Here is an 18001-nt window from a genome sequence, read left to right as displayed (position 1 = left end):
GTTGTGGATTGTTGTTGTTGATTTGAGTTCCACTTCAATAGAATTTTTCCGGACATTTCTTTCACACTCTTTAAATGATTTCCCTTTGAATCAGGTAGGGTTACACATAGGCTAATTTAAAAATGTGGGCTTAAGTTACCATATGCCCAATTTTAATTATTTAGCCTATTATCAGCATCCAAACCGCTCACTCTGCTAGGAAGCATGGGAAATCTGCTGAAGTATCCAGGTGCATGATAATTAAAACAATGTACAATTCTTGGGCTTTTAACTCTGCTGTGCACAGTCATTGAAATGTGCATTGAGAGTGTGTACACATACACCTAGAAATAATATATTTGCCAAGCTAATTGGCAATCTCAACAGAAATGAACTGTAGTCTCACATTAATTAAGACTTAGTTACAGTACCTTTAAAGGTAGACTCCTCAATATGACATCACCCTAGACATCGGGGTGACTTCCTGCTTATAGACGTCAACAACAACATAATTTAAAATGTAAAAACAACTTTAAATACCACATGTACTTTTTCACATTTGACATCACCCCATTCATCTAACCCCTCTCTCCTTCCCAAACTATCTCTCTCATCTCTCTCTCGTTCTCCCCCCCCACCCCTCTCTCCCCCTCTAGCTCCACCTCTAGGCAGTCCTCCCCACCCCTTCTCTCTGTGTTTACGTGGTACAATGTGAGGCTCTCAGCCTGCACGCTTTAATTCAGAGAGACAGGGCTCCATGAATAATGTATGGTCTCCTTGGCCGGCCTGCTTTCTGCATATGCTTCCAGGGTTAGTAACGGTCCGGAGAGAGGAGAGGAGAGGAGAGGGGGATTGGAAGCCAGGCTACAAAGGCGAAAGCTAACCAAAAAGATGGGGTGGAGGGAGCAAAGCTGGCTATTTAGCATTGTAAATAAACATCTCTGGAGAGTTGTTCTCTCTCTCTCCCTCTCTCCCTCTCTCTCTCTCTCTCTCTCTCTCTCTCTCTCTCTCTCTCTCTCTCTCTCTCTCTCTCTCTCTCTCTCTCTCTTTCTCTCTCACTTTTACAGTACAGTGGCAAGAAAAAGTATGTAAAACCTTTTGGAATTATCTGGATTTCTGCATAAATTGGTCAGAAAATTTGATCTGATCTTCATCAAAGTCACAACAACAGACAAACACAGTCTGCTTCAACAAATAACACACAAATTATTGTATTTTTCTTATATATATATTGAATACATAATTTAAACATTCACAGTGTAGGTTGGAAAAATATGTGAACCCCTAGGCTAATGACTTCTCCAAAAGCTTATTGGAGTCAGGAGTCAGCTAACCTGGAGTCCAATCAATGAGACGAGATTGGAGATGTTGGTTAGAGCTGCCCTGCCCTATAAAAAACACTCACAAAATTTGAGTTTGCTAATCACAAGAAGCCTTGCCTGATGTGAACCATGCCTCGACCAAACGAGATCTCAGAAGACCCAAGATTAAGAATTGTTGACTTGCATAAAGCTGGAAAGGGTTACAAAAGTATCTCTAAAAGCCTTGATGTTCATCAGTCCAGTAACACAAATTGTCCCTAGGAGTGGCCGTCCTGCAAAGATGACTGCAAGAGCACAGAGTGTCAGCTAAAGACTTACAGAAATCTCTGGAACATGCTAACATCTCTGTTGACAAGTCTACAATACGAAAAACACTACACAAGAATGGTGTTCATGGGAGACACCACGGAAGAAGCCACTGCTGTCCAAAAAAAACATTGCTGCACGTCTCAAGTTCGCAAAAGAGATTCCGGATGTTCCCCAGCACTACTGGCAAAATATTCTGTGGACAGATGAAACTAAAGTTGTGTTGTTTGGAAGGAACACACAACACTATGTGTGGGAAAAAAAGGCACAGCACACCAACATCAAAACCGCATCCCAACTGTAAATTATGGTGGAGGGAGCATCATGGTTTGGGGCTTCTTTGCTGCCTCAGGGAATGGACAGCTTGCTATCATCAACGGAAAATTAATTCCCAAGTTTATCAAGACATTTTGCAGGAGAATGTAAGGCTATCTGTCCACCAATTGAAGCTAAACAGAGGTTGGGTGATGCAACAGGACAACGACCCAAAACACAGAAGTAAATCAACAACAGAATAGTTTTAACAGATGAAAATACACCTTCTGGAGTGGCTCAGTCAGAGTCCTGACCTCAACCCGATTGAGATGCCTGTGGCATGACCTCAAGAACAGTTCACACCAGACATCCCAAGAATATTGCTGAACGGAAACAGTTTTGTAAAGAGGAATGGTTCAAAATTCCTACTGACCGTTGTGCAGGTCTGATTCGCAACTACAGAAAACATTTGGTGGAGGTTATTGCTGCCAAAAGAGGGCCAACCAGTTATTAAATCCAAGGTTTCACATACTTTCCCATCCTGCTCTGTGAATGTTTACACGGTGTGTTCAATAAAGACATGAAAACGTAGAATTGTTTGTGCTTCTACACCTGCATTGCTTGCTGTTTGGGGTTTTAGGCTGGGTGTCTGTACAGCACTTTGAGATATCAGCTGATGTACGAAGGGCTATATAAATACATTTGATTTGTGTGTTATTTGTTGAAGCAGACTGTGTTTGTCTGTTGTTGTGACTGAAGATCAGATCACATTTTATGACCAATTTATGCAGACGTCCAGGGAATTCCGAAGGGTTCACATACTTTTTCTTGCCACTGTAGATCTGTCTGCTCTCTGTCTTACTCTTTCTATCTTCACTCTGTTTCAAGATGACTGGATTGAGCTCGCAGACAAATTAGCCTCAGATTATCCTGAACTTTATTTCAATGCACCCACAATACCTGCGTGGTCTATTTCCGATGTGACGTTCGATGTGATATCATTCACGACGTCTATGCCTCCGAATGTTGATGAACTCTCTTTTTAGATGTTGGATATGTAGGAATCGAGCTGATATGGAAGCCGTGCAGGGTTCAACTGAACAACCGCATCCGTTCATCATGTGCAAGTCTAGAGTCTCCGATATTACGTCTGGGATATCTGATATTAAGTCTAGATTTTCTGATATTACATTGCATATCATCAATATGGTGCTTTCCTTGCAATTCAGAGGTCTAACAATTATGCATGTTTATTCTGAAGTCACCCAAAGCAGGACATGAATGTGAAGATGCATTTATTTAAGGGACCTATAGATATGCATACTTATAAGCAAGAGGTTGAGATTTTCCTGTAGATGATTACTTTCCAAGTCTTTAAAGCATTCTCCCTACCTACTAAAATCAAGTTTGGCAAGTTTTAGATGCAGGAAACATTTGTAAACAAAGGGAATTGTGACCTGGTTTCTAAGGCGATTGCTTGAGAAAATGTTGGCTAGCACTTTTAAGTGAGCGATTGGAATGCCAAGAAATCTCTGTTGTTCTTTTTCTAAACACGAAAATTGGTTTCTTGAAGCGTTGAGGTAATTGTGTTTAACGCTGAGACCTCATACTAAACACACAAAGGGAACTTTCCATAGTATTGTAGTTAAAGTTTCTGTGTGTTATCGTAGCTATCATTGTGTTGACAGCGTGTAGTAAATTCAACGAGGTCTTCATTGAACAGAGCAATTATTCAGCTCACGACTCGTGACCAATGTTTCACTTGAGAACAGTCAGGGCATTTTCAGACTACAGCCATTGTTCTGGATCCCGCGTGTACGGTTTCATTTCAAGGGACGCGTGAATACTGTAGTTAATTTGATCAATGGAAACGGAGCAAACCCAGGGAGAACGCGCGCGCGTTTGGGGAGCTCCTGAATTTCAAAGCAGAGCAGACTTTACATTGGTGTTTGAATGTAACATGTCCAAATCGCAATGTTTTTTTGTTTGTTTGACGAAAGCAGATCATTGAAATGAGTCCAAAATAGAGGTTGGGACTGGATTGATTTGGTCTCACTCTTCTATTAGATAAAAGGTCATTACTTATCCGAATTACCGGATGGCATTTTCCTTGAAACAGCACTGGGCTGGTTGGAGAGGAGAGGAGAGGAGAGGCAGTGATTTGTTGTCTAAAAATAGACGAGGGGATTGTTGAGTTCACCTAGCATGAGAGCTGAGCTGAAACCGCTGTAGATTTGGTAGGGGAGTATATCCTACTAGATAGAAACTGTACTCCCCACAGAATGAATAATAGACAAGTCAGTGACGTTGTTTCACTAAAGAACATAGCCTAAGCTCCCTTTTCTATAGTTGGTGCAGGACTAGTATAAGCATCGTGTTGGCTTACACTACATGTGTATTTGGCTAATGCTGTTATCACCGGGTATATCGTTGGGGGCACTGTGATGTCCGTCCTTGTCAAGACTCACGAGGCCTCATTTTTTTATTGGTGGAACCTAGAATAGCTCTGTAGTTTATCATATGAAGGATTTGATTAAAACATTTGTTTTCGTTTTACTCCGTTTTTTTTGTTGTTGCTGTTGTTCTGTGTGGGATCATCAGAGTTTTCAACAATACAGAATTCTTCTTCTTAAAAAAAAAATACATTTTGTTAAAAAAAAAAATATTACTTGGCACCAGTGGCACAACCAATGAATCCCCAAAGATCAGCACATTCACCACTTCAGTCGTTCCGGATCATGTGCTGGGTACTTGTGGTCAATGATCTTAGGGCCCTGTGGCTACAGTACTAGTTTAACCCAGATAACCCCCCCCCCCCCCCCCTCCTCACTACTAGACCAGTGACCCTCCCTCTGTGATTAGCAGTACATTACCTCCCTCCCTGGAGGAGCATTTAATACCAAAGCTCTAATTGTGCCCATTTGCAAACCATGCCCCCCAGTAAAAAAATAAAGAAACGTTGTTTTGGAATACAGACCCAAGTTCCTGCAATTACAATTACAGTGTCTGGGCTGATAGTGCCAAGTAAATGGAGAAACGAATTTGTCCAATGTGATGTAGCTTCTTTTTTCCCCCCTTCTTCTTCATCAATGTTTTAAAAATGACTCACTTGCAATGACTTCAAGGGCACTGCAAATAGAGTCTCCGGGTGGCTCGATTCTGATTCTCCCCTCCCCGCTCCACTGTTTCATTTCCTGACCCGACCGCAGCTGAGCGGGTTAGCTCGTGGCATGGCCAGGACCGCGGTGGCGTAGGGGAGCGCATAAAGTGAAGGTGTGTGTGTATGTGTGTGTGTGTCCCTCAGTGCCCCGGTGCCTGGTGGTCAGGTGGCGGCCCTACGGAGCCAGTATGGTGACAGTAATTGCCCAGTCAAACACACTCTCAGAGGCACAGCTTTCACCTCCGTGTCCCTCTAGCCCTAGGACGCTACTTTGTCCTTTATGACGGACACTCAAAACCACGGACGAGCATGCAGGCTAGGCACACAAACTGTACTCATTAACTACCCTCCTAACACCCCTCCCTCCCCCTCATCTCCAAGGGAATCCTCCCTCGCGAGGTTGTGCTTACTGCTTCGTTAATTAGCTCCATATTCATCCGTGTGCCTCCTCCCCTTTCCTTTTCCCTTGATTAAACAGAGTGTTTAAGTAATGGTTTTGATGACCGCTTGATTACCATTGGGTCAACACAACCACCCGGTACATGTGTCTAATTTGTGTTCTCCTGCGGTGCTGTTTTCACCAGCTGGCCCTACATTTGTTCCCATAACAAACAAGTCTTTGCGGTGCTGTTGTATCCCCGCCAATGGGAACTTGCAGTATACACTGAGTGTACAAAACATCAAGGACACCGGCTCTTTCCATGACATAGACTGACCAGGTGAATCCAGGTGAACGCTACGATCCCTAATTGATGCCACTTGTTAAGTCCACTTTGGTCAGTGTAGTTGAAAGGGAGGAGACGGGTTCAAGAAGGATTTCTAAGCATCGAGTCAAATGAGACATGAATTGTGTATGTGTGCCGTTCAGAGGGTGAATGGGCAAGACAAACCATTTAAGTGCCTTTGAACGGGGTATTGGGAGTAGGTGCCAGGCGCGCCAGTTTGTGTGAAGAACTGCAATGTTGCTGGTTTTTTTTCACGCTCAACAGTTTCCCGTGTGTATCAAGAATGGTCCACCCACCCAAAGGACATCCAGCCAACTTGACACAACTGTTGGAAGCACTGGAGTCAACATGGGCCAACATCCCTGTGGAACGCATTCGACACCTTGTAGAGGCCATGCCCCGATGAATTGAGGCTGTTCTGAGAGAAAAAGGGGAAGGTGTTCCTAATGTTTGTCCTGCTTTTCTCTTATCTCTTATCTTATTTCTTTTATCTTATCTTATTCTCTTATCTCAGCACAGTGCCTCAATATACCGAAATGTAGAGGTGGCAGACAATCGTTGATTATTTGGCAATTAGCTGTTGTGCTTGTATACAGATATTGCCATGTTAGATAGTTAGTTAATAGTTACAGGGCTACAAAGATTTCTCTCGCCAAGGTTTGAAAAATATCACTGAGCAAATGTGCCAGTGTGTGTATTTTGCACTGATGCTACTTGTTGAGGGTCATGAACCCTGAATTCTATGAATCCAAGTTGTCGGGTTGAGGCAGGTCCATGTTTTAGTGACGAGGTCATGGCAACTATTGAAGGCTATTATTTATAGAGCCGCCCATTGATTCCTCCATCAGGTTTTCTTCAAGGGGTTTCTGCCACACTGAATGGCTGGCTGCAGACACACTGTAAGCGCCGGAGGCCTTGCCTAACAAGACGTCAATGGACAAACCCAATCTGTCAGGGACCCAGCCTGTGGTTCTAACAAAACAAAATCAATCGTCCGCCATCGTCACACCCATCAGCGCTGAAAAGATGTATCGACAGCCCAGCTCCAAGCCGAGGAAAGGGCTCAAGTCAGCATGTTGAAAAGTACCAAAATGTGGTCTTGAGGGTGTGTGTGAGTGTGTTGTGCGGGTGCGTGTGTGTGCGTGTGTGTTGTGCGTGTGTGTATTGTGTGTGTGTGGGTGGGCGAGTGGGTGGGTGTGTGTGGGTGTGTGTGTGTGTGTGTGTGTGTGTGTGTGTGTGGGTGTGTGTGTGTGCCTCTGTGTGTGCCTCTGCGTGTGTGTGTGTGTGTTTTAACACCGGTGGACCAGGAGTTATTTATTTCCAGGCGCTGAGTGCTTGTCGGGGTGGGGGGGTTCGGCGCAGATGGGATAACAAGAGGCTATCTGAGGAAAAACACTCTTGATGAATGTCCTGCCTCGGTCTGACTTTAGTAAGCGCCCCATTGGTACATCAGGTACAGCCATGTGCGTGCCATACATCATAGGTGACTCTCCGTACTTTATGTGGAGTGTCGAAGCACAGTCCCTCTTCCTACTCACCCTTCCAGACAGATTTACAGTAGCCCTAACAAAAGTAATAAGGAGTGCCATGTCAAAACCAGTGCTGCCGGCAGAAAAAACACACCCTCTAATCCTCTAGAAAAAGCCTAAATATGAGGATGTGTGTGAGGTCTATGGGGATTACGAGGCTTTAATTTCCTCCCATAATCCCTTAAAGTGAATTCACTGATGACATTAGGAACCTTGCCTCACAATGGGAAGTGAGTGAAAGGACGAAGGGCATTGGTCAGAGCACAGACTAGTATCTACAGTCATGGAGGTAGGTGTGTTGCCGAGTGTGTCCAAGAAGAATACAGGGGGGTTTAAAAAAAAAGAAAAGTATATTGATTTCGGAATCTCAATAACCGAGCTGTGCCATGACTTCACTCGCTCCTCTCTCTCTCGGTGCTTTTGATAGCACATCATCCTAAGGGCTCTTCATTACCAACGGACACGTGTTAGGAGGGAGGGCTCTTTATGAATTCACAAGCACGTGTCTCAGGCATCGATACATCAGCACAGGGACCCCAACCCCCACCCCCCTCTCTCTCTGCTTATTGCTTTCCCTCATTGGGCCTGCTGTGTTAAGTTGCATGATTTATACAACAGAGTCTCCTGCAAACAGTCTTCCTTTCGGCCCTGCCGGCCATGACAGTGGGGGATTGGGTGTGGGCGATAATGAACTCGGGGCGATTAGAGACCTCAAACTGTCTTCATCAAGACGTCCTCAGCAAGTTCGGGGCTTTGAACTGCAACTTTCATAGTCTCGACCACTGACTGCCCTGTCGGTTCTTCTTCCCTGTCCCCTTGTAAATGTGCCTTGGACTTGGTTTAGCGTTGTTTAGCATTAGCGTCACGGCTTAATGCTAATTCTAATGCCACGACCAAACAAAGAAAATACTGTAATTTCCCAGTTCTGCTCAACAGAGACTATGGGGGCCAAGTCTGGCCAAGACAATCCAGTTTGTCCCTCACACATGGCACGGGGGCTGTGATACCTGTCTGTTTTCGAGAGCTGTGTTCCCTTTCAGTGGCTGAGGTTGTTATGCTAACGCTAAACCTGAGGAGTTGGTCTTGGATTCTGTGAGAGTGCTGCGGATGTCTCTTTAGATTAAGTCAGTCTGCTGTTGTTTTTTTTCCCCTCAGGAAGAGAATGGCAAGAAAAATTGCCGCCTTTAACCCCCGAGCCGATTTTCCAGCCCTGCTAAAGTGCTCTAATGAAAGGGGCCTCCTCTGTCTCGCACACAGCTCTCCACACTCTTTATGGCTCCTAGCAAATATAGATGACTAGCTGCAAGTGGCCTTGTTCTAACCACACTTCCCAGCTCTAGTTCACCTCGTCCCAAAAAATATCTTTACCAGCTTTTCTCACTATTTTGCACGGCAGTAAACTTGTGGTGCTCTTATTTTGTTTTCAGATTCGGCCACGTGAGCGCAAAATATGTTTTTTTCCCCGCTGTGTCCATTCATGTTTTTGCACAATGACAGTAAGCAGGAAGAGTAGTGTGCGTTTGCGGGTGTGTGGGTAGTGGGTATGTTTAATAGAATGCTGATGCATTTAAAAAAAAAAATCCCTGGGTGCTTGTTCAGGCCCCCTCATGTTTCCCTCTCCAGCTCGATCTCATCAAAGACTAAATCATGCTCTCATTTCTTGTGGACTTCCCTCCCACACGGCCTCTATTACACTGCTGTTGTTATTTTCCCCCAGCAACTCGTTTTTTTCATCTGGGCCTGATAGTATCCTAGTAAATCATAACAAGAGGAAAAGTCCAGTCATCTGGTAGGGTCTGACACACTCCCTTGTCTTTTTTGTAATGCACGCACCGGTTCAATTCCCTCATCCTATGGCACGGCACTACCAGCTATGACATACGACGTGACTTGAGTCCCCCCACCGTTCCTGTTGGAATGCGCTGCTTGTAATGGGTCGGGCACTGCGGATTTTCCAAACTGCATTTGAGAACTCCAAATGACCCGAAAAGAAGTTGACCGATTCCATTCAATACCCACCTCAAAGCGTGCCTGAGATGCTTCCAATCTGCACACTGTGTAGTGGATGTAAAAAAAAAAGGATCCAGGAGATGCTCATTGAGATTTTTGTTTGTGAAGTCTACCGCTGTGAAAAAGACTTCTCTGATTTCTCTGGTCGAAAGTGTCTTAAAATTCCCCCCCCCCCCCCCCCCGACCGAGAGGGACAAGAGTGTGTAAGCTGTTTTGACTGTTGGTTATAATGACTTTATGAGAAGAAGAAAAAAGCCCGTCCATCTGCCACTTTTTTTAATCCCTTGCTTGATAGATCTCATTCCTTTTAGCAGGCAAAGTGGAGCGGGGCTGGATAGCTAGAGGCCTGTGTGGAACAAATTACGCCCGGCCCTGTTACAGGCTGCTGATTCGCCGGGATCCGACAGAGAAAAGCAGCCTAATGAGGTTCTCCAATCAATAAGACCCCCTAACGACGATGAGAAACCCGTGATGAGCCTGAATTGTGGCAACTCCTTCAGCGTTTCCCCTTCCTGTCTCCCACTCACCTGCTTCAACACCCACTCTCCACACAGGAGGCTGGGGCATGGCTGCACATGGCAGGAGGCACATTTCCACACGTTGGAATCAATAGGCTCCACTAAAGAGTTTATTTGCAAGTATTGACAAGCGGGTTGATGAAGCCGGGATTGGGATGTCTAAGGCTGTTATTGTGCGGATGTGGTAGAAAAGCCTCGTTTGAACTTTTCTCCGCATTTTACTCGGAGAGACCGCGTTTCTCTTCTTGTTTCCCCCCCCCCCCCACACCAAAGAGGCTGACCTAGAGACTAGAGAAGACCTTGAGGATGTACACAAAGGCAAAAGGAAATATTAACGTGTCAGGAATGAAGGAGGATGCGTGGGGATGCTCGGGTAAAGGGCAATCGAAACGTCCCTTCCTTCTCCCCGATGAAGCTCGGCGTTAATCTGAAATGCAAATGATTTTCAGCCTCCGTGTTGGACTGTGAAGGGTAAATTGGACCTCTAACAAAGTGCGCCACTGAGTGCTCCCAGCGAAGTGCTGACGTTGACCTTTCGGTTGTTTATGTTTTATTTCATCAAACACGGCCATCTCCATCGGTTAAGGTCCCCCAACGCGATTCGTTGTTTTAAAAAGCTTCCCAGTGGTTGGTAGCGTTTTAAGATGATGCAATATTGTAGATTTCTCTAGCAAAGGGAATATGGGGCCTCCGAAAAAAGTACACTGTGTGTGTTATGTGGACATAATATATCTTATGTCGTGTGCAATGTTCCCTCAATTTTTGGGGGCCACTGAGCAAATTTCAGGTCCGCTGAGTGCAAACTTGAACGTTGTGAAAATTCTGTGCAAGTCCCAGCACGTTTTACTGTGAACACTGACGATCTACCCGAACACTGAACACTGACGCTCTAAGTTACCGTTTTAACAGTGACCAAGTAGACTACTGTGGAGACTTGATCATAGTGTAGTACTACGAGAGGGGCATAGCATCAAAAAACTATGGAGAAAAATGCATCCCCAAAAACATTTTAACATGGAAATAGCTGTTCTATCATTCAGCCTACAGTAGCAGAAAATGTGTGGTGTTCAACGTAGGCCTACATTCCATGAGACTTCAGAAGAAGAACATGCAGGGCTTGACATTAACCTGTTTATCCAGACACAAAGGTGACTGAAAATGTTGTGTTGTTTGATGCAAGAAACCACTTTCAAAAAAATAACATTCATTATTATTCCAATACCATTTATTACAGAGAATCAGACAAATGATTGCTGCCCTCTGCCTATTGGCTACTTAAGCCCATTGAAGACCACTCAAAATACAACACTGCCCCTTTTAAGACAGAGACAAAGCTCTTTACCTGACTCGCATTGGTCACAAGTTTTTTTTCCGCTTCTCAATGAAGGACTGTGTTCCGTGGAACTTGAGGTAGTAGAGTGGGAGAACATATGAATGAATCTCGCAGACATTCTGTCGCTGACTGAGTACACTCTGGGGCCAGAGAAAACAGCACGGAGCGCAACAGGCAACGCAACGTTATGTTTCACAGGTGTGGAGGAAGGCCATGGATGAACACCAAGACAAGCACATTTCTATCGAGGGGCTATAAAGTAAGTGCAGTCATGTGGAAATCGAACACCACAGAGATACATCGCTTGGCGAGAGCTAAAGCACCGACCCCCCCCCCCCCGACCCCCCAATAAATACTAAATACCTAGACTTTAATGGGTCACCTGTTATAACACAGTGGTTGACAACAAAAAAAAACCTGCAAGAAATACAGTCATATTTCCACCTTTTTAATGTTGGTCATAAATTAGCCATTCAATGAGCCTTCTTTCACCAATGGACACGTGCAAAGGGCCAGGGAAGGAACCAGAATGCATTGCAGTGGGCCGCACTGTTGGGGTGGCATCCTCAGGGTCCCATGGAGGGGACTGTGGGGCATGTTCCTGTCAATGGGGAGGTCAACCCCTCACACAGCCAACTGCCACTCAGGAGCGGGCCAAGGTTGCCCAGAGCGACGGGACAAAGCCGGCAGTGATGAGGTCATTGGAGGTTGGAGGGAGAGCAGCAAGGCCTCAGTGGCGTTTTTTCTCTCCCCATTTTATATGAAAGGCTGAAAGAGGGACGCGAGGGGGGTCAGGATTATGGGGAGCTCGTCCTTTGGAAACCTTTTCATCCCCCCCCCCCCCCCCAATCTGATTAGCCTTTAAGCTGCGTATGGAAAGAAAGGATGAGGAGAGAGAGAGAGTGGATGGAGGAGGTTTATACCCTGGTCCGTTCGCTTTTGTACCCAGCTGAGTCGAGGCCTCAATATATCACGGCAAATTAGGCTTTTACATGTATTTTTACGGCGGAGAGGGCTGCAACGATGAGAATGTCCATGTTTCTGTTTACCCGTATTGACCCACATCTCAGCTCTTCAAAAGGACAGGAGTCCTTAGAGAGAGGAAGAGGGAGAGGGGGAGAGAGAGGAAGAGGGAGAGGGGGAGAGAGAGGGAGAGGGGGAGAGAGAGGGGAGGAGAAAAGAATGAGGAAAGAAAGAAGAAAACAGAGTCTGGGCATAGAACCCGCCGTCCCCCGTCCCCCCCGTCTGAGCCTCTCTCACCCTCCCTCTTTCTCACTCCTTGCCAGCTCGCACTCTCACAATCAAGGTCTGGTCTAGCAGCAGATTAGTAGTAGTCCTAGCCTAACCTCAGCTGCAGTGAGAACATGCCACCGCCTCTCCCTTTCGACTGTGGGTAAATTGGGCACCGGTCCTGGACTACATGAATTCATGATATGGCCATTTGGTCTCCAATCTGCTCCCACTGTGGAAAATCGGGGTCTAGGAGGCTCAGGGTCCTTTTGTCCCTCTCCCTTTCCCCTTGCAGCCTGCAATAGGGAATGCATTTCAATCACATGGCACTCGATACTGCTGATGCCCATGCAGGGGGAAAAAAAGACAATCAGGGCGCTAGCGGGAGAGAAAATAAAATGACGTGTGAAATTTTGCACCCATGACAGACAAATGTTGCCTGACAGCTGTGACTCAAGCCTTTTGCAGATTGATATTTTACAGGAGTATCCATGAAAGGCGTGGCCCGTAAGTGATTTCATATAGCTGGGTTACACGAGATGACACTCAACTGGTAGAGATCCCTGCTGTTTCTTGTAATAATATCTCATCTGCAATGCACATACCAGAGAGGCTCTCTCTCCCTCCCTTTGGATAGATCATTCTAGCATACAGCGTGGGGGCCAACATGTAAACCTGGGGAGTTATGCAAGTTGTGCAGGCGCGGTCAGTTCCTGTATCCTGCTTGCTTTCACATGTTTGATATGCGCCCTTGATTTACCATCCTCATCAAACATCATGTTATATGGATTTATTTATTGTTATTAACCAGTACATCTTGGCTGGCTAGATGTAACGCTAATTTAATCACCCTGATTTATTGAGAAAGCTGTTCGTGCAGTACTTCCTGGAAAAGCTGAGGGGATTGTAGTCAGCGAGTGTGCTGTTTTTATAGTTTCCATGATAATCCACATGGAAAATAGACTAAATTTGGGCTGAACCAGACGTGTTTATAGCTCCGGCCTGTCACTCATTCCCAGACTGGAAGCAACGAGGAATCATCTGCGTTCGATAAGTTTCCCGCTCTGCACCCAAAGTGTGGAAACGGAACTCTCACATCAGGCACATTTTCAAGTCATCTCTAAACTGTTGATCTGCTTGGAGGAGTACTCGGCAGATGTAGGTTATGCTGTTTTTCTTTGCCTCTTTTTTTGTTAAGATGGTCCTCCTGAGTTGTCGGTGAATGTTTGGGGAACTGAAAAACCTCTGTCTCTCAGCTGGCTGATCAGTCTTACCGTTTCAAGAGGACTTGGTAAACATCCCCAGAGCTTTGTCGTCGTTAACCTAGAACCGACATTCCTGTTTTGTTTTTTTTTGTCCTCTTTCATTCTTCAACGAAGAGCAAAAACAAACTCACGCTTTTTTTTGCCTCCTCTTCTTTTTGGTGAGCAACCTCTCCCGCTCGGAGAGAGCCGTACTTCAAGCGCTCAGGCTTCTCCCAGAGAACAATGTGGGGACTCTGAAAACTGGAGAGGTTCTGTCAGGGGAGACTCCTTCCCCTTTGTTTCGCTGGAGACGAGCTCTGTGACCAATTAGTGTTTCATTGGCCAGAAGAAAGACTGAGTAGGACTCTCTCGCTCTCCCTCGGTCATACGTGGCCTTTTTAAGGATTTTCACGACATGCAATATTCCACCCTCTCCCTCATTGAACTTACGGAGGGAAAAAAAAAGGTTTTCTCCAGAAAGCTCATTACACAGGGAATAGCCTGTGTTGTAGGGTACCGGAAAGGCCTTCTAAAAATGTAAGGTTAGGTGGCCGGCCGGACGAGGCGACTACTTTACTTAGCACCTCCTAGTTGGGCATTATAGTAAATATATGGAAGAAATCTCGAACAGAGAGCATCATCAACAAGATAAAGGTTATGAAATGCAGTTGTGGCTATGTTCAAACATTGATTTCAATTCCAAACCATTTATTGTTCTTTACCATAAACACAGACAAAGATGCCGCTTAGGGAAGTATCACGTAAACGTGCCCTCCGATATCCCTGTCACTCTTACACACACACACACACACACACACACACACACACACTTTGTTAGATCTTTGCTCAGCTAATTGGAGAGATGCTATTTGATCCACTGCAGCACTCTGAACGAGTTCCCCGTGTAGCCACTTAGGATGGTCCCCAATCTCGATGATTGACATGTCCTTATGTCCGGGAGCACAGCGAGGCCTCTCAGAAACACTTACACTCGTCCAATTATCGATCAGTTCAAAGTAAACAGGGGAGTGATTGAGGCGGAAGAGAGGGAGCGGCGGAGAAGGGAGACAAAAGGGACTGGCGGGGACTATATGGGTCAAATCAACCGCTGTGAAAAAGAGAGGGGGAGGGAACTTCCAATTGTCATTTATTGAGAACTATAACGATTTGGACAAAGTTTAGACCTTTGTCAAGTTTTGATTGCCTGATAATAGACCTACAACTTTTTGAAAGCTTAAATGTATTTTCTGAAAGTAACCTTTGCTGAGGTAATTGCCTTGAAATGTCGGTGTTTGTTACTGTATGTCGACTTGGTGTTAATTATTTTTATTTTCTCTTTCTTTTTCCGGGTCCATCTCCTCCCGTACCTGTGTTTAAAAAGGTGAGTGATTTTTCTGATATTTCCTTTGTGACTTATTTTGTCCAACATTTCTCTCAGAAGTACTTAAGGTTTATGGAAACACAATTCCAGAATTGGTATACCAATTCCACAATGTATCAAATGGCTTCAGATTTAATATTTTAGCTGTCATTGAAATAGCACCAGACTTGGGGGGGGGGGGGGGGGGCATTGGCATGTGTTGATGACGTATTTGAATGTCCGTCTTCTCGACTCAAGTCTACCATGTTCGGACAGGAATGGGTTGTTCAGTTGTTGAAATAAAGCCCCCCCACCAGCTCTCCATGGTGTTAGCCTCGGCAGCACTCGAACAGCGGTGTGCGGTGGGCAGGCCGAGGGTAACGGATTGGGCAGCAGCAACTATAGTGTGACAGTAAAGAGGGGAGTGGACTTCAAGTGGTTTAGGCTGGCTTTGATACAATGGAGTGAAGAGGGCAGCCATATACTCCCCCACATAATCCATCCCAGCCGCAAACAGTATCGTTTACTTAAACAGATTCCGCTGCACATTCAGACCCATTACTAGTCAACTTGTTTCTTTGAAGAACAGCTGTGGAATGCCACTGGCGCAAAGCAACCTCACTTCTAACCCATGTGATTGGAATTTTGATGCTGCAGTGTGGATGGGCATGTGTTTATGCATTGGCACAAATGTGTGTTTTTGTTGGTTTATATATCTATTTTTTCAGCATCCTACAGTTTGCATTGGCCTGACATCTGACAATCAGAGCGTCACCATTTGATTATTCCACTTCCTCGTGACAAGTGTGCGTGCTGCATGTGTGCGTGCGTGTGTGTATGTATGTGTGTGTTGGATAAATAATACTTGAATGTATAGTGTTTGGCTCAAAGGCAGAATCGAACCCAGTAAAGAATTGGGATTGATATCCTTACAAAATAAATATCCACAACAACCCACTATGTGTATCCCAATGCTGGTCTCTGAGTATCTATGAGGTTCCAGCATTTAATGATACCTTAAAAAAAAACAGTCAAAGTTTAAACTTGGGGGGGGACGAGGGGGACGACGACAACATATAAAATCAAGGTTTCGATGGATAAATATGGCGGCCTAAAAATAATCTCCATCCAAATGCTCTTTGCTCAGAATAGTCCTGGTGAAATACACAATCCATCTCTATTGGGGGCAACCAGTGTCAGAATTAAATTGACTTCAATAAAGTCCCCTATCAGGAAGGCATGAATTGAAAGCTCTCCCGTGATAACATAATAGAATGAGACTCAGGTGGAGAATAGCTTAAAGCTGTGCGGTAGGCTTCATTCTTTATTCACTGTGTCATTTGTGTTAGATAATTGCCATTTCCCACTGGCACGAGAACAGGCCCTTATATTAATGCCAACCCTGGAAAAAGACTAGTCTCCAAAGTAGAACCCAATGATTCAATTAATGTTGATTCAGTCAAAAGGTTCTGACTGGGAATTGGTGCCTGCTACCTCATAAATCTTATTTCACCCTAAAGAAATCTGAAGTAGCTCTGTTCTCTCTGCGATACGGAGCGTATCCAAAATGTACAAAGTCCTACGATATCTCGCCGGTGCCCCTTTTTAAAAAATTCTTCAATGAGGTCCCTCCACACATTGAATTATCTTCGAGAAATCTGTTCCCGGGGAGTAACTGTGATGATGTGTCCCCCATTTTTTCTGTTGTTGTAAGATGTGACGCAAATGCCATAGGAGGTGTAAGAGCTCCTTAGCACGTCACTCACCAGGTCCATTGGTCTTGGCACCCCAGTTCATTACCCATCTACAGTAGCAAATGGGGAGGGGGGCTACCTCAGAGAAATGGTGAAGCTCTTCGTCTTTCACAAGGCCGGTTGAATGGAGGAGGGGGATCCGGTGTGTTCTCAGAGAGTTCAGGACAGGGACATGGTGAGAATGAAGAGGGCTGGAGTCAATAGGTGGTCTGCTTTACCAAAAGAGACCCCACCTTTAACCGAGCCCCACTGCCTCTCAACAGGTAATTACCCTTGTCGGGTTTCTCTCTTTCTTCCTGGGGCGTTGGCCCCCCATTACTGATTACTGAAGCCCCCCCATTGGCTCACTCGTCATCCTGACACCTGTCTAAGGCTCTGGAGAGGCCACCCCGCAGCTAAAGCCATGCTTCAAACTGATCAGAAGTCAGTCTTGACCTTTTGACCAATTTGCCACCTCCCTGACCCCACCACCCCAACCCCAACACCGGTTCCATAGGCTCTGGGTCGACGACTCGTCAAGGATCAGCAGGCAACTTTGCCCCGATTGTCCGGTGTGGAGCGGAAATCTGATCTGGGGGGGGGGGGGGGGGGGTCATCTCTGGAAGGGCCTGAGGTCCAGTTGCCAAGGAGCCTGGCTACTCATCTGGAACGGCCAGAGCCCCTTCAACAGATGCCTCGTCCCATTCCCACGTCTCCGGAGTTAAGAGCCCCCCCCCCCACGGCGTATTATCTGGCCATTGTCACCCTATCATTATGAATTCCCAGCTGTTTGGGAATATTCTCTCCTTCCTCCTTCCCTCCTCTATCTCTCAGTCCCCTCTTCTGTTCTACCAAGTGAACTCTTTCTTCCTCCCTCACCATCATCCGACTAACAGCGGAATCACAGGGGCGCCATGGGACCCATTAAGTTGGGGCTGGTTGCAAATGCACTTTGAGCAGGCATCTTGATGACCACTAAGCAGAGGGCAAGTGGATACCTGAGACACTACTTCAGTGGCAAGGCCCCATGTGTGGCTGGGTGAGGAAGCCTCATTACGGGACCTGAGAGCTTCGCTGTTGTTTTTGCTGCTCCATGTCATTATGGCTAAGAGCTTTTGCATTGATTGATTGGTCAACAGAGAATGAAACTCCCGCAGATAGGGATGGTCACAGACTCAAGTCGGTGCACTAGTTGATGTTGCATCTGTCGTAGTGGCATGTTGACATTGATGTTCAGCCGGTGGGAGAGGGGGTTGGTGATAATCGTACGATTGAAAAATATATTACAATAATCATT

General features: G+C 45.6%; 1 protein-coding gene across 1 annotated transcript in view; it reads left to right on the top strand.

The window, feature by feature from the left end:
- LOC110524088 (ephrin-A2) overlaps positions 1-18001 on the top strand; it is a 138998-nt gene that overhangs the window by 36508 nt on the left and 84489 nt on the right. The gene's annotated exons all lie outside the window — the stretch shown is intronic.

This window comes from Oncorhynchus mykiss, chromosome 5 (genome assembly GCF_057628025.1).
Source record: "Oncorhynchus mykiss isolate SJ-2025 chromosome 5, ASM5762802v1, whole genome shotgun sequence".
Lineage (NCBI taxonomy): Eukaryota > Metazoa > Chordata > Actinopteri > Salmoniformes > Salmonidae > Oncorhynchus > Oncorhynchus mykiss.
Note: the sequence above shows the minus strand (reverse complement) of the source record. Positions and strands in the feature narration are given on the sequence as shown.